Consider the following 22,740-nt stretch of genomic DNA (forward strand, 5'->3'; position numbering starts at 1 on the left):
CACGACTACTCAGCACGCCATCTTGCCGGAAGGTCCAAATAAGCTTGACCTCGACGTGATTTGAACACGCAGCCTTCTGATCTGGAGTCAGACGCGCTACCGTTGCGCCACGAGGTCCCTGAGTACATGGAGAAGTAGAACATGTTTTTAGGCTTTTGTGTGATCACATTGGGGATAATTAAGCTATTTTGTCGAACCATATTGAGTCCTCCTCAATCTCCTGTGAGTGGCTAACTTTTTGTTTTTGAAGTAGGGGTACACCATTTTAATGATGCATGTCTATATCAACAACCTCCAAAACCTTGATTGATTATATGAACCTACATTGATTATATTACTGCTCTTGATTATGTCATCCAAAAATGTTAAGTTCCATTACATTATACTTAGTAGCAGCAGACACTTTTATCCAAAGCAACTTGGATAGGTTTGCTTGACATGTGCACTTAAATGTCTGTATAATATTAAAAAGTGAGTAATGTATGAATGATCTGTTCTAAGAAGGCTGAAAACATGGCTGCGAAGTAGCATGACACAAACACGTCTTAATAGTGTAGCTGTGTGTCATGTTCAGAAGAACAAACTTGACCTGTTGGACAGACAAATGATTGCTCAACAATTTGTTTCTTATAAGGAGCAAAGAAAAAACACATTTGGTTGTTTCAAACACAAATAGTGTGTCAGGGTAAAGTAAGGTTGTCAGGATTTGTTGACAGTGATGTTAAATAGTAGTAGTTACTAGTTGTAAAGTCAGTTGAGGCAAGTTTTTTATTACGAGTGTGTGTGTTTGTACCAAGTCTACTTTTCATGCATTATTACTGTTTATCACTTTTTAGAAGAGTTTTTCAATTGAGATTTAAAGGCATTTCAAATCGAATGAATGTTCAATAATTGTTGTACAGTAATGTTATTTGGCCATTAAGTGTTTGTTGTATGTGTAGTCTATTGCATCATTTTCAAATTTTATGCATTAAACCTGATGTAATGCATGATGCAAACAAGTTTTGTACACGAGTTTGAATAATTAAAGACATTAAAAGCAGGAACTGCCCCGTCTTATTTGAATGCTATACTAAAGAGGTCCTTCCAGGATGCTGCGCTTCTCCAACATGAACTGATTAGCCATGCCTCCTGCTCACACAAAGCGATCCCAGTCCAAACTGTTATGCATGATGGTGTATGATCTATACACTGTGTATGACTTCTTGGGCTATGTTAGTGTATACCAGTGTAGGCAGCAATACTGACATCTCTGTTATAGAACAGTATCCTGTTACCTAGAATTATCACTCAATACTTTTTGCCTTCACTTACTGAATAATTACATAGCCCTGGCAGTAACAACACCAAAACCCAACATGATAGATCTCTGCATGAAATGCAGAACTTGGCTGAAGTCAACTAGATTTATAGGCTTTCTGCTGTCCTCCCTTTCATTTGCATCCATGGACCATGGGTATGAAAAAGTTCCATATCGGTCATTGACAGTACATCACAGTGTACACGCCAGGCGTGTATATAGCCATAAACCGATTTCTAATGATATGGCTTCCCCATTCCAGAACACCCCCACTTTTGGAAAGCTTGATACGCCCCTGATTGGGGCTATTGCCGCAGTCTGTTGATTCAACCATACTCAAGACCTGTTGATTCAACTGATACAAAAAACAAAAAGTGGGTAATGTCTATTCAGTGCTCTTGTAATCATAGGACACCTTATGCACAAAATAGCCCTAACATTGCTGTCCTATTAAAAGTCCAAAGGCCCTTAAGTATTCAGTACACCATTCTTTTGGGATATTCCATCTGTTAATTATGAATATGCACTGTCTCCTTAATCACTAATGTCAAGATCAGTAAAGTCATCACTCTCAGATGTTAAAAATTCAGAAATGTCACTATCAGAAATATTCTCCGTATCTGTATCCTCTGTTTCAGACGTTTCATCGTCACCAAAGCACTCGTCACCAGTTCTTGAAGCATGTTCTCCTTCGCTTTGTTCCTCATGAAGTGGTTCACTCTCTTCCAGGGTCTCATCTGTACAATCAGTTGAACCTGAAAGTGATGTTAACATTTTGAGCAAGGTGAAAATTTAAGAGAAGAAAAATGAAAAGAACTGACTTGGACCTGGATAAAGAAATTTATCTACCATAAACTTGTCATTTTCTGGAGGATTTCCTGTTCTTTGGTCAAGCTGGGCAACTCTCATCTACTGTCTCAAGATCTGCATCATATTCAGCTGAGCCTGCAAGACAGAACATTGGATTCAATGTAAATGCACTTTGTTCTTGAATTTGAAAAGAATTAGATCAAATTAGAGAAACACTGCTTACCCTTCTGTTGATCCTTTCTCTTGGTCTTTTTCTTGGAGAGACTTGGTGGCAGTTGTGGACATGTAAACCAAATTGGCCGGATACCCTCGTCTGTTCTTTCCCAACCGCTGCCACTGTCGATGGATGGGTACTCTATATTTGGCTGCAGACACTGGTACCATATCTGTCCCTGGAAGTTACTCCTCTTTATGTGCTCATCAGCGCTGCTCTCATCTGGCAAGATCCCTGAACTTGATTTAACCTTCTGCTTGCTGTACATCCGTATTCTGGTCTGCAGAAATTATTCCTCATCCAAACTGCTATCTATTCTTGACCACCTGTCTGCTAACTCCCGATACCGTTTCAGCCCATCTTTTGCCACTTTGGAAAAATCTTCTTTCGCTTTAATGCAACTATTGCAAAGAACACACAATTCTCCGTCACTGGCTCCCTGGCTCAAAAGCAGTTTTGCTGCCATTACTGTGGTTTACACAAAAGTCTATTGCTTGCCTGCCAACAGCATCACAGAGACTCTGGTGATGCTGGAAAAGAAATCACAGTTATTTATCCCCATTAAAATTTGTGAACTGGGTGATATTTCTATGATTTTAGTTTTCTAAAAACTGGGATTAGAGATAGATTAGATGTCAATTAGAGATAACCAGTTATCCCGCAGTTATCTAATACACAGAAACAGGACATGAAACCTTACATGAACATGATAATATCATACAACTCATTTGAATTCAACAAACTATGTCCCTTGATCACAAATCACACAAGACCATTTCTCCATGGTGGGGCGCCATTTGGGATTTTCCGATTGACCAAATGGTCAGATTTGCAAAATACCTTCAGAAATGGATTCCCTGACCATGAAAACCTATGAATAGACACCAGAATTACGGCTGTAGTCCTTCTAGAGCAGGAGATATGATACTTTGTAGTTTAGGGGGCTGCATATGGTGGCCATCTTGGATTTGCATGATGAAAACACTGGGTAAGGATTTGAAAGCCATGGAATCTTATTTCTCTCACCATAAATCATCAATTTAGGCCAAAAAACCAGATCTTTGAACAATTTCCTCCCACACGACCGATTTTAGGTATCCTGGCGGCCATCTAGGAATTTTGGCGGCCATCTTGGATTCTGAACAAACTTCAAGATGGCGCAAAATCTTAATTTGATCAGTATGGTCTGAAGTACCAGAATCTGTTGAGAAAACCTTGACAGGAAAAAAGGGCAGTTTTTACCTGGCTCAGCCCTGTCTATATAGGGTAAGGTGGCCTGGGCCAGTCTCTTGCATCTTTACAGCTTTCTTAACCATTGCAAACAGACAGAGAAAAAAAAAAAGCCAGTAAGTAAATAAAAAGAAAGTAGAAGGTAGGAAATATTGTGTCTTATGAAAAAGTAAGAAAAAGAATTACTGCAGACTAACAGTCCAGTTGCTTGTTAAACATGGAGAAAACCAGAAAACAGGGAAGAATCAGACCAGACAAAAAAAAAAGAATTTTCTTTATTTTTTGAGCAAAATAACTCTTTCTAGAACTACTATAATGTCACATAGATACATGGAACAGAAAAAGCAAACCCCACTTCTAGCTCTCTACTGTCAAACATCTACTCTTATATAGAAAACACAAGCATTAAACTGATATATTAAAGAACAGTTTGCCTTTTTTTTTTTAGTTTGTAAACATGGGCACCATTCCTGGAGATACTGCAATACCAGGTTGATGCGTGGAGTAGAAAGAGCAAGCCCTTATCCCAGCTCCCTGTTCTAAAAATCTGTTTAATATATCGTTCTCATTTAGAGAACATATCAGATATTAAACTGATAAGAACAGATACTACACTTGATCTTAGCCAAAAGGCCGAGAAGCGATATCATGCTGTAGTCAATAGCTTTAAATAAACCACTTCCAAATATTAAACTCCAGAAAGGTAAACACAGCCAGACTCCGCCCCCAACAGCTGGATCCTTTTGAAGAGAGACATCGGCTTGGTGTGTGTGTGTGTGTGTGTGTGTGTAGTACCGGTTCACCCAATACGCACATTACGCACGTTGCGTAGGGCCCCGCAGGGGCGGACTTACCATTAGGCAAACCAAGGCGGTTGCCTAGGGCCCCCAAAATTTGGGGGCCCCTAACGGTCAGCCCCGTCACGGTAAACACCAAACAATATATATGTAATCTTAATTTGTCTCTGATTAAGTAGTCAACGATATAAATGGAAAACCACACCAAAATAGCATCAGAATATCGAATTCATGTGTATATAGTATTTGTCCCAGCACACACACACACACCCTGGTTGTTTTACATTGGACTAGTCCATGATCTGAAGACGTAGACAGGTGCGCGACGGAAATGCAAACCAAAGCAGCGGGAACCGTAAACAAGATGAAGCGCAGTTATGAGAGTGGTTGCGCTAAACGAAAAAAAAAGGGCACAAAGCAAAAAAAATGCAGCTGCACTTCTGAAACTAACTACCTTTTTCAAATCGCCTGAGTCTGCTACAGCCTCAACCTCCGCTGTTGACTCTGTTGAGGAATGTGTTCGTGTGGAGGAGGCAGACTTTCAAGTAGGACTTTCTTTCTCATATGATTATGATGAACAATGGACATTTGGAGATTAAGGACTTTTCAGTAATGTACTGGCTGCAACCTTTAAAAACTCATACCTCTCTCTTTCTCTACCCCCCCCCCCTCTCTCTCTCTCTCTCGCACACACACAAACACACTCTCTCTCTCTCACACACACACTCACCCACCCACCTACACCCCATTATGGAATAGAAGATAGATAGAATGCCTTTATTGTCACTATACACATGTACAATGAGCTTAAAGCATCTCCAATAATAGTGCAAACAGCGTGTAGAGAGAGAGAGAGAGAGAGGGGAAGGGGGGAAAAAGAAAAAAAATAATTAAATAAATAAATAAAAATAAATAAATAAATTAAATAAAAGGGGGGGGGGGGGGTGTAAGGTGCACAGTCAGGTGTATGTGTTGTGTTACATATTATGGAGTGAGGTATTGCACATATAAAGTATTGCACAGTGACAGTCACATTATAAATTATTGCGGTGTGTGTGTTGTGTGTAAGGTGCACAGTCCTGAGGTGAGTGTGCTGTGTGTAAGGTGCACAGTCCTGAGGTGTGTGTGGTAAGGTGCACAGTCCTGAGGTGTATGTGCTGTGTGTAAGGTGCACAGTCCCGAGGTGAATGTGCTGTGTGTAAGGTGCACAGTCCCGAGGTCCGTGTGCTGTGTGCAGTGGTTGCGTTAGACTTTTTCATTGTCCGTCATTTTGACGGACAGGGTCGTAAAAATTCCGTCATTGTCCATTATTATCTGTCATTTTATTTTAACTTTTAAATGACAATGTATATAGGCTATAAATGCTATATATTTAATAACTTGTGTTTTCATGGACTCATTTTCATTTAAAAATTAATTCACAGAACAAGCGTGTATTATTTAATCATTTATTTATGTATTTATGATGCAAAAAGATGAACAGAGATTCTGACGTTCGGTCACTTGTGAACCCATTTTCCCTCCGCTAAAAACATTGCGGCTGTTGTGCCTTAACGGGCATATGAACAATGTTATTTTACAACGTAGCAAGACAATTGCAGTTAAAATATGAACAGTTCACTACAATGATTTAAGTGACGATCTAATTTGACCTGTTTGCGTGAGCTCAAACCTTCCTTCTGGCCCGCATGGATTTAAATTGGGAGCTCGCTTGTGCATAATCAAAGTCGTCAATGGAGACTGCTGCCGAGGCAATTGTCATTAAATTTTGCGTCTTTGCCTCGGACAGACGACTTCTCATTGACGTTTTAATTTTATTCTGAAGGCTGAACCCGCGCTCTGCTGCGACACTGGAGACTGGAATAACCAGCGCCACTTCAGCCAAAGTTCTGAAGTCGGGAAACATTTCTCCCAGGGAAGTGATCAGAAGCCGGCAAGAGCCTCTGAAAGTTGGATTTCCCGACCCTGCTAGTACTGTGTCATGGTGAGTGTATGTGTGTGCACTGTTCAGGTTTGGGCACCCGGCAGACTGTAAGAGGTGTATCAGTTTGGGATATTGATGGCTCGGCGTGTTTGTATTTGCCATGTGCAACACAACCTTAAAGGGATAGTTCGGGATTTTTGACATGAATCTATATGGTATCCCCGTCAGCAGTGTCGTGCATCCACACTGACTTACCCCCGACAGTGTTCTGTGAGCCTAGATATTGTACAGTGTTGGTCAGTGCACAAGTAGTTCCGGCAGGTTTCCTGGGGTCTGCAAAGTAACACGTTTTTCTTCTCAAAACAGCTCGTGTTCGAATGAGTGATTTATTAGCATAACAAAACCCTTGTAGTCCAAAAAGTCACACCTTGTAATTGCTTGGGGCTACTTTCTCTCAATAGCGATCAGTGCGCGCTGTCACTGTTAACAGTTGTGTGCGAGCTAGCCAACAACTTTCATTAGTTGTTCGACAGTGTTTAGCAGCAGCAAATTGCTTTCCTCCTCAGTATACAAGTGCGCTTCCATGGCAGGGAAAAAGAAACTACCACTGCTGCCTATGTAGTGCCCTATTTATACAAATAGGAGTCATTCAGGATTCAGCCATGACACGGAGCAAAAACATGGCTGAATCCTGAATGACTCCTATTTGTATAAATAGGGCACTACATAGGCAGCAGTGGTAGTTTCTTTTTCCCTGCCATGGAAGCGCACTTGTATACTGAGGAGGAAAGCAATTTGCTGCTGCTAAACACTGTCGAACAACTAATGAAAGTTGTTGGCTAGCTCGCACACAACTGTTAACAGTGACAGCGCGCACTGATCGCTATTGAGAGAAAGTAGCCCCAAGCAATTACAAGGTGTGACTTTTTGGACTACAAGGGTTTTGTTATGCTAATAAATCACTCATTCGAACACGAGCTGTTTTGAGAAGAAAAACATGTTACTTTGCAGACCCCAGGAAACCTGCCAGAACTACTTGTGCACTGACCAACACTGTACAATATCTAGGCTCACAGAACACTGTCGGGGGTAAGTCAGTGTGGATGCACGACACTGCTGACGGGGATACCATATAGATTCATGTCAAAAATCCCGAACTATCCCTTTAAGTTGTGTTTTTAGTGCCTCGTTACAGGCAGCCTGTGATTTCTCGACGTGCTTCTCCATCTGCACACTCTGATTGAGTGCCGTGCAGGCTTCGATGTGGCTTTGGCTATTTTTGTGGTCATTGAGGGCCGATTTCTGCATAGTCGTGCAGTCTCTGACATTCACTGGCGACTTCTGCTCTCCTACAGATGTCACAAAACATTTTGCCCCCTTCCGCCCGCAGCCAAGTAAACTCCCGCTCCCACTGAACCCTGTATTCCCGCCTGACCTCCTTGCCACTTGTTGCTGCTTTCCAGTGGCGGCTGGCTCATAGGGGGCGCTCGGGCGCCGCCCTCCTAGATGTGGAGGGGAAAAAAATATAAAATATATCGATATATATTTTTACAAATTTTATTATCAATGTCAGTTTTACTTAATAGTGTGTGCCTACATGCGATCTGAATTATTTAAACAACATTTCCACCAACTGACTCTCATTCAACGGTGAATTTCCACTGACAGACGCGTATCATTTCTCTTCTTGGGTGCTCGGCAAAGCGCCCCAGAAGTGCAGCGGAATAGCCAATCGTGTATGGTTGCTCGGGAAAAATCATAAATATTTGGCCAATCAGCATCGCCGAATTTAATGGTTTTGGGGCGCTGGAAATTTCGCCCCTGCTACAGAAAATGCATCTCTCTCTCTCTCTCTCTTTGATGTTCAAAACTAGACTTTTGGTTCATATTGGACAATAATCACACAGCTTTCTTGTCATAGTTTGTATTCACAACAAGAGTGTCAACACTGTGTTTCGCTCCCCCTCTCACTGTCTCGTTTCACAGAAATACACCTAGCTCAGAACACACACACACACACACCTCATTTCATAGTCACTCTCTCACACAGAAATCTTACACTCACCTTAGAATCAGACACACACACACACACACACCACCTCACTCAGTCCCACACTCACCTTAGAAACCTTCTTCCCTCTCTCTCATTCACACTCTCTCTCTCTCACACACACACACAGTTGATTTGTATAGATTCAGCTGAAATCATACCCTTGCTGTAAACTTCTCTCAAGAACTTGAGTATTGTATTGTATTTGAAACCGTTCCTTTCCAAAGCATAAATGGAGCCTAATATAGCTGTAAATTGTTAATTTACTTTATCTGTGAAACTGCTGATTTTGAGAAGGAAATTAAATTATTATTGTGGAATTGTCATTTTCTGACTGTTCATTTGAATGCTTATACTGGACTAGGCAGGGAACTCTACTGGCACACACCAGCCCCACCAAGAATTTTTTTCACCAGCCGCCACTGCTGCTTTCCCCGTAGCTGCCAGTGCCGCTGGCTGAACAGCCGTTAATGCCTGCCCATCTTCATCCTCCTCCAGCGCATCATTCCCTCTCTTCTCTCCTCTCTGAAGGCCATCACAGTTGGGCTTTTAAAAAATCCTTTCACACTAAGCTGCCGTGACATCTTGCTACATCGAATGTATGTATCGTATCGTCACTTATCGTAACGCTCGAGCCAGATAGACAACGAATGGACTTGCGGTGAAAGAGATGACAGCTAATCAATAGCTAATCAAGAGCTAATCAATAGCTAATCAAGAGCTAATCAAGAGCTAATCGATATGCACGCGCTCGCCACCAACAGGTTAGGCGCGTGAACTACCGGCTACTTAAATTGATCATCTGTCAAAATCCCGCCCGGCCTTCAGATTCTTCCGCAGGCTACTTACATTTGTCATAGTGGGGGTCGGCTCGGCTCGGCGGAGCCTGGAACCTGACACGGAAGGTCTTAAATAAAACGAAGTTATGTTTAAATGTTAGTTTGTCTACCCGTGCTCTCATTAAAATGATAGTTTAGCAGATATTCGAGCAGTGATGTTCCTAAGCTTCTTAAGCTTGCTGGGGAAGAATACAATAAATCAACATTTGTTTCATTTTAAAAACAAGAAAACAACTAGCCTAAATGAGCGCTATTGCATTAAGACGTACAGGCAGGGAAACGACACAAACAACCCAATGCATCTCTTTTTTTAATAGCAAAAATGACGTGTCTTCTGCAGAGAAGGGAAACATTAATCCATCTCACTGTGCTAGTGGTTAGAAAAGTGAGAGCGCGGTCAGGAGCGCGATGGGGGGAGCAGCCTTGCGCAGTGGCTGCAGTGTATACATGAGTAGCACTGAACATCAAGACTGCCGCAACGTCGGCTCAGATTGAAAGTTACGGCTATGTATACTGTATGTAAGAAAACTCTGCCACAACTTGCCAATCGTTTCATTATGTGTTATTATTAGGCTATTATTGTTATTGGTAATGGTAAACATCCGTCAAAATGACCGACGGCCTTCAGATCTTTCCGTCATAGCTAAAAAAAATCCGTTAATGACGGACAATTGTCGGTTAACGCGACCTACGGCTGTGTGTAAGGTGCACAGTCCCGAGGTGCGTGTGCTGTGTGTAAGGTGCACAGTCCTGAGGTGAGTGTGCTGTGTGTAAGGTGCACAGTCCCGAGGTGCGTGTGCTGCGTTTCACATTATGGAGTGAGGTATTGCACAGAGAGAGTCACCTTATAAAGTACTGCACATTATAAATTAGTAAATAGTAAAGTAAATATACTATAATGTCAGAGCATATCCAAGTTCAGGGCGGTTATGGCTTTTGGAAAGAAGCTGTTTTTTAATCGATTTGTCTTTGTCCTGATGCACCTGTAGCGCCTCCCTGAGGGCAACAGCTCGAACAGATCAAAGCCAGAACAATGGAATTTTGAAGATTAAGGACATTTCAATAATGTACTGGCTGCATCCTTTACAAACTCACAATCCCTCTGTATCTGTCTCTCAACCACTGTATTGCCTGTCACTAAATGGCTCACTCACTCACACTCTCTCTCACACACACAAACTCTCTCTCTCTCTCTCTCTCTCTCTCTCTCTCTCGTACATTTATCTTGGCATCAGTCTTATCCCATTGAAATGTAGAGGTTTCGATAGAGTAATATCCATTTGTGTTGTAGTTCTGATAACAGTAAGAACATTTTGTATCTCTGGTAATGTGTATCTGGTAATATGGATCCATTTGTGTTCTACTTCTGATAAGAATAAGATCATTTTATATCTGGTAATATGTATCTGTGGAGTAAAAATAATAATTGGATTTCAGATATCCTTGTTTTATTAAAATATGGAGGTTGACTCTTAAAATTGGGTATCTCTCTCTACTGTCTTTTCTTCTGTTGTTTGCCTTGTCGCTCTCTCTCTTTCTGGTTTGATCTAAGCAACAAACACTGTCAGAATTTTGGTAAATGCTGGAGTAATCTCAAACCTGTTTCACTGTGGAGCTTATTTGGGGCACATTGTTAGTGTCAGTTTGCTATCTTTTTTTCTGATTTTACAGTAAGGAGATATGGTATGTACCAAGTAGGGATACCCATTATTCTGCATGTGTGTTTCAAGACTGACTTTTGAGGGCCCCACAAATGGTTAAAACCTCCCCTGGTAAGTACTTATAGAAACAATCCCTGAAAGTATAGTCTTAGCTCCTTATCATGTCAGATAGACAATGACTCCAACCAACACACAGATCCTGAAGATGGGAGATTTTAGGTTCTCCACATAACACACATGAAAATAAACAGCTATCCACAGACTATCCAAAATACCAAAATAGCCTGAATTAATCTTGAACAAAAGCAGAGAATTGGCTTGTTTAACCACAGTGCCATCATGCTGTAGAGCCTGCCAACATACCTTATAGAAAAGAAATGACACTGTAAGTTTCTCAGAGATGTCGAAAAAGGACTGAAATAATGAGTCACGGACCAATTACTGAGAGAAAACACACAAAATACATTTACCATTTATAAAAAAAAAATATGATACACTCCACAAAACTATAAAACTATATTTCATACTAATCAACAATGCTCTAAATCACCCATAAATAATATAAATACTTAATCAAATATCTCAAATACAGTAAGAACATTTTCATATTGCACAAGTACACATAATTTAAAACTCTAATAACTCTTTAAACCCTTTTATCTATTTTTTTATATTAACAACCCACTGATCATGTTCTGTTAAATAGTATACTTATCTTAATATAATATCTGTAATACAATAAGAACATTGTCATGTTGTACAAGCATATCGCTTTTTAATTTAAAGCCCGTTATATTTATTTTCGTTATATTGACAACCCACTGATCATTCTCATAGTTTTCCTCTCACACTTGACAAAAAGCATACAAACATAATTTCATCAACAAATACTAATTAAAACTATACATTATTAAAAAATAAAAAAAAACTTATAAAGCTTTACTTAGTAGATCTATTGTTAACAATTAATCTACTAATCACTCTTCAAAAAAACCTTAAATAAATAATTTTATAAATTTTTAATAATTATATCTACAATTAAATTTGAAATCAATATAAGTTTAAAAATTTCTAAATAACTGATAAAAATAGCTTTTCTGGTCTGTTTATGGCTGTAGTCATATATTCTTCCTGTCAATCCACCCCTAAGAAAATTAATTTAATATTCTACAAAAATCTTATATAAGTATGTAGAAAGCACGCTTTTTAAAGTAAGAACACAATGAAAAGTTACAGCAAAATAATGGCAAATAAAAGTTGAAGATATAATAAAACCAGTAAAACTCCATCAACAACTCTCTCTACTTTCATAGCTCTTTTTTCAAACAGCTTAATAAAAATGAAATCACTCTGATCATGTACTCCTTCTCTCTCATTTCCATAAAGATAAAAGAGCATTCTTCAATGATTAAAGCCCGTGAAACAAATCACTAGCTGAAATCTGATTCACACTCAGAAGAGTACATCATAACTCATCATCGTGATTAGCAAGACGTAACACTTTCAAACCACGTTTCCTAGTGAGTGACTATAGAAATGATCCCTGAAAGCATAGTCTTAATCCCTCAAACCCTCAGCCAGTCACACACTTCAACTCACACACACATCCTGAAGATGGTAGATTTTACCTTCAACACACAAACATAAAAATAAACAGATGTCCACGGAGACTCGTCTCGTCTCGTCTTCTTCCGCTTATCCGGGACCAGGTCGCGGAGGCAGCAGTCTAAGCATAGAAGTCCAAACTTCCCTTTCCCCAGACACCTCGGCCAGCTCCTCGGGAAGAACACCGAGGCGTTCCCAGGCCAGCCGAGAGACATAGTCCCTCCAGCATGTCCTGGGTCTTCCCCGGGGCCTCCTCCCGGGGGGACATGCCTGGAACACCTCCCCAGGGAGGCGTCCAGGAGGCATCCGAAAAAGATGCCCAAGCCACCTCAGCTGATTCCTCTCGATGTGGAGGAGCAGCGGCTCTACTCCGAGCTCCTCCCGAGTGACTGTGCTTCTCACCCTATCTCTAAGGGAGCGCCCAGCCACCCTGCGAAGGAAACTCATTTCGGCTGCTTGTATCCGCGATCTTGTTCTTTCTGTCATTACCCAAAGCTCATGACCATAGGTGAGAGTCAGAACGTAGATCGACCGGTAAATTGAGAGCTTCGCCTTTTGGCTCAGCTCCTTCTTCACCACGACGGACCGGTAAAGCGACCGCATCACTGCGGAGGCTGCACCAATCCGCCTGTTGATCTCACGCTCCATCCTTCCCTCACTCGTGAACAAGATCCCGAGATACTTAAACTCCTCCACTTGAGGCAGGACTTCTCCACCAACCTGGAGAGGGCAAGCCACCCTTTTCCGGTCGAGAACCATGGCCTCGGACTTGGAGGTGCTGATTCTCATCCCAGCCACTTCATACTCGACTGCAAACTGCCCCAGTGCATGCTGAAGGTCCTGGTTTGAAGAAGCCAACAGGACAACATCATCCGCAAAAAGCAGAGATGAAATCATGTGGTTCCCAAACAGGATTCCTTCTGGCCCCTGGCTGTGCCTAGAAATTCTGTCCATAAAAATTATGAACAGAACCGGTGACAAAGGGCAGCCCTGCCGGAGTCCAACATGCACTGGGAACAGGTCTGACTTACTGCTGGCAATGCGAACCAGACTCCTGCTCCGTTCGTACAGGGACCAGACAGCCCTTAGCAAAGAGCCCCGAACCCCATACTCCCGAAGCACCCCCCACAGAATACCATGGGGGACATGGTCGAATGCCTTCTCCAGATCCACAAAGCACATGTGGACTGGTTGGGCAAACTCCCATGAACCCTCGAGCACCCTATGAAGGGTATAGAGCTGGTCCAGTGTTCCGCGACCAGAATGAAAACCCCATTGTTCCTCCTGGATCCGAGGTTCGACTATTGGTCGAATTCTCCTCTCCAGTACCCTGGAGTAAACTTTCCCTGGGAGGCTGAGAAGTGTGATTCCCCTATAATTGGAGCATAATTTCTTAAAAAGAGGGACCACCACCCCAGTCTGCCACTCCAGAGGCACTGTCCCCGACCGCCACGCGATGTTGCAGAGGCGTGTCAACCAAGACAGCCCCACAACATCCAGAGACTTGAGATACTCAGGGCGGATCTCATCCACCCCCGGTGCCTTGCCACCGAGGAGCTTGCAAACCACCTCAGTGACTTCGGCTTGGGTAATGGACGAGTCCACCTCTGAGTCATCAGCCTCAGTCTCCTCAGTGGAAGACATGACGGTGGGATTGAGGAGATCCTCAAAGTATTCCTTCCACCGCCCGACAATGTCCCCAGTCGAGGTCAACAGCTCCCCACCCGCACTGTAAACAGTGTTGGCAGAGTACTGCTTCCCCCTCCTGAGGCGCCGGACGGTTTGCCAGAATTTCTTCGAGGCCGACCGATAGTCCTTCTCCATGGCCTCCCCAAACTCCTCCCAGTTCCAAGTTTTTGCCTCCGCAACTGCCCGAGCTGCAGCACGCCTGGCCTGCCGATACCCGTCAGCTGCCTCAGGAGTCCCGGAGGTCAACATGGCCCGATAGGACTCCTTCTTCAGCTTGATGGCATCCCTTACTTCTGGTGTCCACCACCGGGTTCGGGGATTGCCGCCATGACAGGCACCGGAGACCTTGCGGCCACAGCTCCGAACAGCCACGTCCACAATGGAGGTAGAGAACATGGTCCACTCAGACTCAATGTCCCCCGCCTCCCTCGGAAGCTGGGAAAAGCTCTCCCGGTGGTGGGAGTTAAAGACCTCCCCAACAGAGTGCTCGGCCAGACGTTCCCAGCAGACCCTCACCATACGTTTGGGCCTGCCAGGTCTGTCCAGCTTCCTCCTCCGCCAGCTGATCCAACTCACCACCAGGTGACAGCTCAGCCCCTCTCTCTAGAACTGCCACCTTATTGTGGTGGAGGGGTTTGTGTGCTTGAATGATCCTAGGAGCTATGTTGTCGGGGGCATTATGCCCCTGTCAGGGTTTCCCAAGGCAGACAGGTCCTAGGTGACAGGCCAGACCAAGAGCAGTTCACCAAAAACCCCTATGGAGAAAAAAGCAAGGACCGTGACATCGCCCGGTATGACGCAGCCGGGGCCCCACCCTGGAGCCAGGCCCAGGGTTGGGGCTCGTATGAGAGCACTTGGTGGCCGGGCCTTTGCCCATGGGGCCCGGCCAGGCTCAGCCCGAAGAGGTGATGTGGGCCCGACCTCCTGTGGGTTCACCACCCACAGAGGTAGCAGTAGGGATTTGGTGCAGTGTGGATTGGGTGGCAGTCGAAGGCAGGGGCCTCGATGATCTGATCCCCGGACACAGCGGCTGGCTGTTGGGACAGAGACTCTCCAACCAAATAAAATCGATCTAAATTAATATTGAACAAAAACAGTAAATTGGTTTGTTCAATAACCTGAAACACATTCCCTTGTAGAAAAGAAAAGACTAGTCAACTTTCTCAAAAGTGTAAAAAGCAATAATACTTGTAATCAACCTTATAAAACATCCATAAACGTTGTATATTAAAAATACACTGTAAAAAATTTACCGTTAAATTTACAGTAACTTACTGGCAGCAATTAACCAGGTAATTACTGTAAATATATTTTATAGTAGAAGTACTGTAATTCCATTAACAGTATTGATGTATTTACTGTAAAATAAAAAAATACTGTGATTTCAGTTGTATTTACAGTATTAGTAGTTTAACTGTATACTAAATATCAATTAAATACTGTGATTTCAGTTGTATTTACAGTATTAGTAGTTTAACTGTAGACTAAATATCAATTAAATACTGTGATTTCAGTTGTATTTACTGTGCTGGTTTATTTACTGCACAAACAAAGCACTGTCATTTTTTTTTAACGGTATTGTATATGGCAATGCAGTACTATTAACAGTGATTAACAGGTAATCACTAAATTCAGTTTCTCACTGTACAATTTAAATGCTGAATCACTGTGGTTTAATATTAACCATTAATAGAATGACCCATATTCTAAAATATTTCAATCAACTACAGAAAACAAGAAAATTGTTAACAGGATTATTTATTGCTTTGGTGAACAGGAACATAAAGCACAAGTTGCCAAACGTTTTAGACAAAAAACTTGGACTTGGAGACCCTTGGACTGAACTTGGGACCCAGAATCCCAATTGGAGCCCTGAAATTAGAGAAGAAAACACATTAATAATTACATTTATTACAATTACTTTGTAATGCACCATGTACCGTATGAGATGAGTGTCTAAGATGATGTCGGTATCACGTCAAGATACTTGTTCCTGATAAGAGGTGTCACTGGCTGCAGGAGCACTCAATTACATATTCTTCAATCAAAATGTGGGCTAGCATAAACTTAATGCAGCACTGTCAACAATATTTGCTCTTGTAACCCACTTTATCTGTGAATAATCTGGCTTATCCTCATGGCTTCTGTGTGAGCAGAATAAATGCAGATAATCCTACAAGGGTTAATAAAACTATTGAACTTTCAATGCAAAAGCTATTATCAGAACCTCACCTCTATCTAGTCACTTAGCCAATCGAACTCAGTGAAATCCCTGATGAAGATGACATGCGGGTTCATGTAGGAAGTCTTCCGCTTCACCACTCTCCCAGTCTTCCTGCTCATCTGCCCCTTGGCACTGCACTTAGTGGAGTCAGGATTAATCCTGACCAAAAACCTATGAAAATGAGTATAGGAGTTAGAGAGTGGGACAATATTTACATGTCAACGAGTCTTCTGTTCTCTAATAAAGCATTCAAGTTGTAAGGAGACTTCAACCTACACTATTTACATACTCAAGACCAATAACATTTTAAAGGAAGAGGGTGATTTTGAACAGCTTTTCAATTTGATTTTACATTTCAATCTTTACAATCAACTATTTGAGACAGTTAATACCTCTGAACAAACTCCAATGTTGTGTTGGCTTCCACCTGATACTCTAGGTTGAAAACATAGTAACAGGCGAAGAGAGCAGCCAAGGCGGTGGTGAAGTCAGTCAGGTGAGCAGCAGGTGGAATTATGACCCTCCCCTCGATCGACAGCATCCATTTTTTTCGCAGTCAGGATCGTCTCTCCTTAGTCAGAGTCAGATGTTACAAAAATTATATTTCATAGCAATACATTCCATAAATGATTTGCTCCACATGAATGACTGTAAAAACAGGTCACGGAGAATACATATCTTCCAAGCAGTGCATAAAACAGGTAAAAGGAGCAGATAAAGTAACTGGGTTGGTGAAAGATAAACAAAAAGTGACACATGCATAGCAAGCAATCTGAAATAGCAATAATGACAGCAGAGGTGGCTACTAGGAATGAGTGAGTACACCATTATCTGTATCTGCTCAAATCAACTAAATTATCTATATCCATACTCTGAATGGGGCTTAACCCGGAAGTGGATGTGGTTTAACCCAGAAATAGGCTGGTCTTACCCCAGTTGTCTTTTTCGCCGGAAATTTATACGAGTTGATCAGAAGCTTATACTGTATATGTATTGTTTATTAGAAAACTATTTACATAAAAGCCTCCGAATTTAGCTTCAGATAAATGTTTTTGATCACAAGAGTCACAGAACTATTTACAGATAAAGGTTTTATAAACAGAACATGAATAAACTTCAGTGAATCAATGAACACATGCAGGATTAAGAGGTATGAAGTAAAATGCATGAACTCGAGTTTTCGTACTCAACATAACTTTTTTTTAATTTTAATTTCATAGAACAAAATATATGAACAGGAAAATATTATCTGCTTTCCAATTTTCTGGAAGTCCCGACACTACTTGGTGGTGGATCCAGGATGAATACTCCCACAGAAGCAAAAGTTGGAGGGAAAAAATGGCGGAAAAAAACTCTCCCACGCAGCCAAACATGTTAAAACAGTGAAAAAAATGAACATAGACGATGCAAACACACATAAACGCAGCAAAAATGAACACAAGCACAAAACAATGCCTTGTCTACCGAACAAGTGGTTAGGAGCGGGCGGTCACTAAGCTTTCCTTACTCTGACAGAGTCAGAACTGCATGTGCTGTGTTCGCGGGTTGTCCCGTTGACGTGGCTGGCCCATTCGAAGCACGACCGTTGAACTCTCTTGATCCTCATTGGATAAATTTATGTCACCCCATGTCAGCCAGTGAAAGAAAAAAAAAGATAAAACTTACTGTTGATAAAAAATAAAAATGCATTGTGAGTTAATAATGGGCGGCACGGTGGTGTAGTGGTTAGCGCTGTTGCCTCACAGCAAGAAGGTCCGGGTTCGAGCCCCGTGGCCGGCGAGGGCCTTTCTGTGCAGAGTTTGCATGTTCTCCCCGTGTCCGCGTGGGTTTCCTCCGGGTGCGCCGGTTTCCCCCACAATCCAAAGACATGCAGGTTAGGTTAACTGGTGACTCTAAATTGACCGTAGGTGTGAGTGTGAATGGTTGTCTGTGTCTATGTGTCAGCCCTGTGATGACCTGGCGACTTGTCCAGGGTGTACCCCGCCTTTCGCCCGTAGTCAGCTGGGATAGGCTCCAGCTTGCCTGCGACCCTGTAGAACAGGATAAAGCGGCTAGAGATAATGAGATGAGATGAGAGTTAATAATGCAATAAGAAGTCATAAATATGATATAAAAAGTATGTGCCCAGATACTTTTTTAATCTAATATATATATATATATATATATATATATATATATATATATATATATAATACAGTAGTTTACTTTTCTATTTACAGTACTATACCGGCTATTGTGATTTTCTTTACAGTAACGCTTTGACTACTGTAATTTTCACTGTAATACTTAGACTACTGTGATTTTGTCATGTGGACAAGGTTTTATTATAAAATTTACAGCATTCTACTGTAAAAATCATACACAGTAATATTACTGTGTTTAATACAGTAAATAACTGTAGATTTCACAGCCATTTTTTTACAGTGTAATGGCAGATGGACATTCATCTTTCATACAAAAAAAATCTCAGCTGGAGTGGTCACTGAACTAATTTGTCACAGTAGTTGTGTTAACACTATTTACAATGTTAAAGGTGGGGTACAAGATTTTTTTTCAGGAGTATTTTTTACCATATTGCTTGAAAAGCTCCTCACACCCACATTACAAGCAGTACAATAGAAGGTTTGACTCAAAAATGAAATATTTTAATCCATTCTACAGTGTAAAATAAAGGAAAAACACCATCCAATCCTATCGAGGTACCACCTCAAAATGATTGGATACTGACACGTCAATCAGACTGAAGCTCGCGAGCAGCCCATCCCTTCTGTGTGTGTGTGTGTGTGTGAGAGAGCGAGCAGCCCCTCCCCCAACCCGCGCGCTGCGAGCAGACTGTCACACAGAAAGCGCAGGATTTTCTCAGTGCGCTCCCTCCAAACAACGGGGATTTACACGAAAACGGAAGGAGATATTCACAAAATTCTTTCATAGTGAGCGCCACAAGGCTATCCTGAACACACTGATGTAATTTTTTTGTCTGTAGTGTAAAAAATGAGGTCACTAGAGCGAGTTAAAAACGAGTGACTTTTCTGCCAAGTTTATAATGGGAGTCTATGGGGCTGCGCGCCTGTCCTCTCCTCACTTTCAGGCTTCTCATTGAAAAACTGCAAGTCCTATCGGTTAGGTAGACACATTGTGTGAATCAGGACAAGTGTGGCTACTACTTTTGAGAAAATTATGTGTGTGGAGTGAAAATTGGGGCTGAAAACACAGTTTAAATGAGAAAGTTTGAGCTATTTTTTTCAAGCTCTCTACACTCTAAGGGTGTTTTCACACCTGGTCCCCTTCAAAGGAACCAGACTCAGTCCTCTTTAAGTGGACCAAAAAGTGGACCAACAGAAAAAGAACTCAGTTCTTTTTGTGTTCACACTTTGAATTTATTACAAAGAGGACTGGGTTCTCTTTCTGGTCCAGTTAAGCGTTGATGGGGCCTCAGTCCTCTTTCTGTTCACACCAGGTCCTCTAGAGCCCTCAGACCCCCAGTGCACGGAATTCTGGGTAATTTTCTCTGGAATCAAAATGTCTGCTGCCATGCTTACCCTGCTGTATTCTTTGATCAAAATAGTGCGGATTAAGGAAAATAAATTTATTATATTATATATTTATATATATTTATATTTTTATATATTTATTAATAAATAAATAAATAAATAAATAAATAAATATATATATATATATATATATATATATATATATATATATATATATATATATATATATATATATATAAATTTATAATATAATATTATTGTGGCCGACTCATCAGTCAGTAAGTTCAGAGAACTGTAAAGCGGCTGTGGTAAGTTCCAAAAGGAAGTTGAGTTTCCCTGCTACAGTCACGTAACCAACTACGGCAAACGAAGAAGGTTAAACTACAGTGAAAAAGGCAAAGTGAACCCAGTGCGCTTTTTGTTCACAATGCGCAGATTAGGCGAACCGTACCGTTGATTTTTAGCGAACCGTACTGAGACCACCTCCTGAGGTGGTCTCAGTTCGGTTCGCTTTAAAGGGGTCTGGGTACGGTTGGAGTGTTCACATATGCGCAAAAAATGCTGAGTCATCGATCTGAGTTCGGTTAGATGGCTGAAAGAGACCAAGTGTGAAAACGCCCTAACTTAACGAGCTCCACTGGTGTGTAACGCAATAGACACCCATTATAAAGGCTGACTTTCTCAGACTTTATAAGGGGGAGGAGGGGTGGAGACGCAGGGGGTGGGAGCATGGCAAGGGCGGGCGTGTTTCTTTGCAAAATATGGCTTGCGGGAACCGTTATTCCAAAATCTCGTACCCCACCTTTAAGAACTATTTTCAGGAGTTAAAAAAAATACTTCAATTGCCACTTAAACAGTACAATAATTATAATTCTTTGTTCGTGGACCAATATAGTAAAACAAAACTGGAAAGAGGGTTATATTTTTGTATAAATGTTAATTCATTTCATTCATTTCATTTCATGGACTGAGATCATCACTGTTCTGATACACAACTCTGCTGCAATGCACATCTAGATTCATGTTTTCAAGCTTGCTGATGACATGACAGTGTTGAGCCTTGTCAGCAAAATGATGAGTTTACAGACAGAGAGAAGGTGGGCAGTTTGAGGACTCGTGTAGAAGCAGCAACACCTGGAAATAACAGCAGATCTTATTTTTGACCTCAGGAGGACCCACAGTGGTTAATGTGTGTCTGCTCATGTGATCATGGGATTCTACGAGTCTTGGGTTGCTCATCACTGAGGATCTCATCTGGGCCAAAATAAATCCCTCCAATGTCTTAATTTCCAGGAGGGACTGTCCCCTTAGTACATTCATTCCATTCATGGGATCAACAGAGAGCATCCTGTGCAGCTGTAGCACTGTACCACACCATGAACAATTAGACAGAAATGTTTACAGAAAGGTCTACAGGGTGTGTGGTTGAGACCAATTCTGAACTTGAGTGATGTAGCTGAGGCTCTGTACGAGTTCAGGGTTTTTTGTCAAGTTCAGCTATTTGCTGTAATGATTTGTGAATTTAAAAAAAAGGACTTCATTTTCACAGCAACACATTTTTCAGGGTAAACTGGGACATTGTTCATTTCAATAAAACAAAATAAAACCAAACCAACCAACCAAAAAAAAAAAATCCTTGGTGTGTAAAAGTCTTTTCTCTTTCTCCACAAGATGGCATCGTCAGTTATCTTATTGTGGCCCAAACGAAAGGACCCTGCTCACGTCCCTGAGAGATTTCGACTTCTTTGATTATGAATACTGCTTTTCAAATAATATACACTCTCTTCAATCATACAGAGTACTTTTATATGTAATACATTGAAAAAATACACAGAGATTGTACAGATAAAGAAAAGAGGCCTTTATTTGTCACATATACATTCGAGCACAGTGAAATTCTTTCTCTGCATTTAACCCATGTGAAGCAGTGAACACACAACATCCCCATAGCAGTGGGCAGCTGCGCTACAGCGCCCGGGGATTAATTGAGGGTTCGGTGCCTTGCTCAAGGGCACTTCAGCCATGGATGTAGAGGGAAGGGAAGATGCTGTTCATTCACTCTTCCCACCTACACATTTTCCTGCTTGTCCAGGGAATCAAACTGGTGACCTTCTCTAACCTTTAGGCCGTGGCTGCCCCAGAGATGTGAGATCTTATTGCAGTTGTGTTCTAGTCTTGATTCTGATTATTCGATCGAGCTGAATAGTATAATTCTCAACTCATCATCAACAAAATGACTTGTTTCTCTGAATTAATGAAGAAAATTGAAATTGCAGTCAGACTATAAATACAATTTGTTAATAATGTGTGATGTGTAATATATTTGTCTCCAGCATGGACAAGCACATTACAGCTGCAGTGAATAAAATGGGCTCTGGACAGGTTCACTTGTAATGGTGGCGCTGGTGGTGTTTGTGACTGGATAATGTAAATGTTCTATTTTGCTTCCACAGTTTCATGTTAAAATGATAACTAGCAACCAAGAGATTTTTTTTTTTTTTAGTTTCCAGGTTTATAAAGCAGAACAATCATATTTAAATTATATGAGGCAAATGAATGAATGAATGAATGAATATTTATTCATTCATTAATTGAAAGAAAGAAAGAAAGAAAGAAAGAAAGAAAGAAAGAAAGAAAGAAAGAAAGAAAGAAAGAAAGAAAGAAAAGTAGGCCAGGCAGCACACTAGGCTACAGGGAGGAAATAAGAAACACAAAGGAAATAAAACATCCAGTCTCTCTCTCTCTCCTTAAGACCTTGCTGGACCTTGCTGGAATCTTTCATCGTATGACCAAGAGCAGCAGCTGGTTTGTTCCTCACCTCAGTGAAATAACAGGTTTTGTCATTACAAATTCCATAAATCAATCACATTATAATAACAATAGTAATAACTTGTTATACTATTTTT

At 41.4% G+C, this 22,740-nt stretch overlaps 3 non-coding genes across 3 annotated transcripts; all 3 read right to left on the bottom strand.

Moving 5' to 3' along the window:
• Positions 1 to 45: 45 nt before the first annotated feature.
• trnaw-cca (transfer RNA tryptophan (anticodon CCA)) lies at positions 46 to 117 on the bottom strand. Its single transcript has one exon. It is a non-coding gene; the product is annotated as a tRNA-Trp (tRNA).
• Positions 118 to 4,008: 3,891 nt separating this feature from the next.
• Positions 4,009 to 4,199, bottom strand: LOC132897016 (U2 spliceosomal RNA). Its single transcript, XR_009656219.1, has one exon. It is a non-coding gene; the product is annotated as a U2 spliceosomal RNA (small nuclear RNA).
• Positions 4,200 to 12,169: 7,970 nt separating this feature from the next.
• On the bottom strand, positions 12,170 to 12,384 carry LOC132899118 (small nucleolar RNA U3). Its single transcript, XR_009656647.1, has one exon. It is a non-coding gene; the product is annotated as a small nucleolar RNA U3 (small nucleolar RNA).
• Between the last annotated feature and the right edge of the window lie 10,356 nt (positions 12,385 to 22,740).

The sequence above is a fragment of the Neoarius graeffei genome, chromosome 1 (genome assembly GCF_027579695.1).
Source record: "Neoarius graeffei isolate fNeoGra1 chromosome 1, fNeoGra1.pri, whole genome shotgun sequence".
Classification (NCBI taxonomy): domain Eukaryota; kingdom Metazoa; phylum Chordata; class Actinopteri; order Siluriformes; family Ariidae; genus Neoarius; species Neoarius graeffei.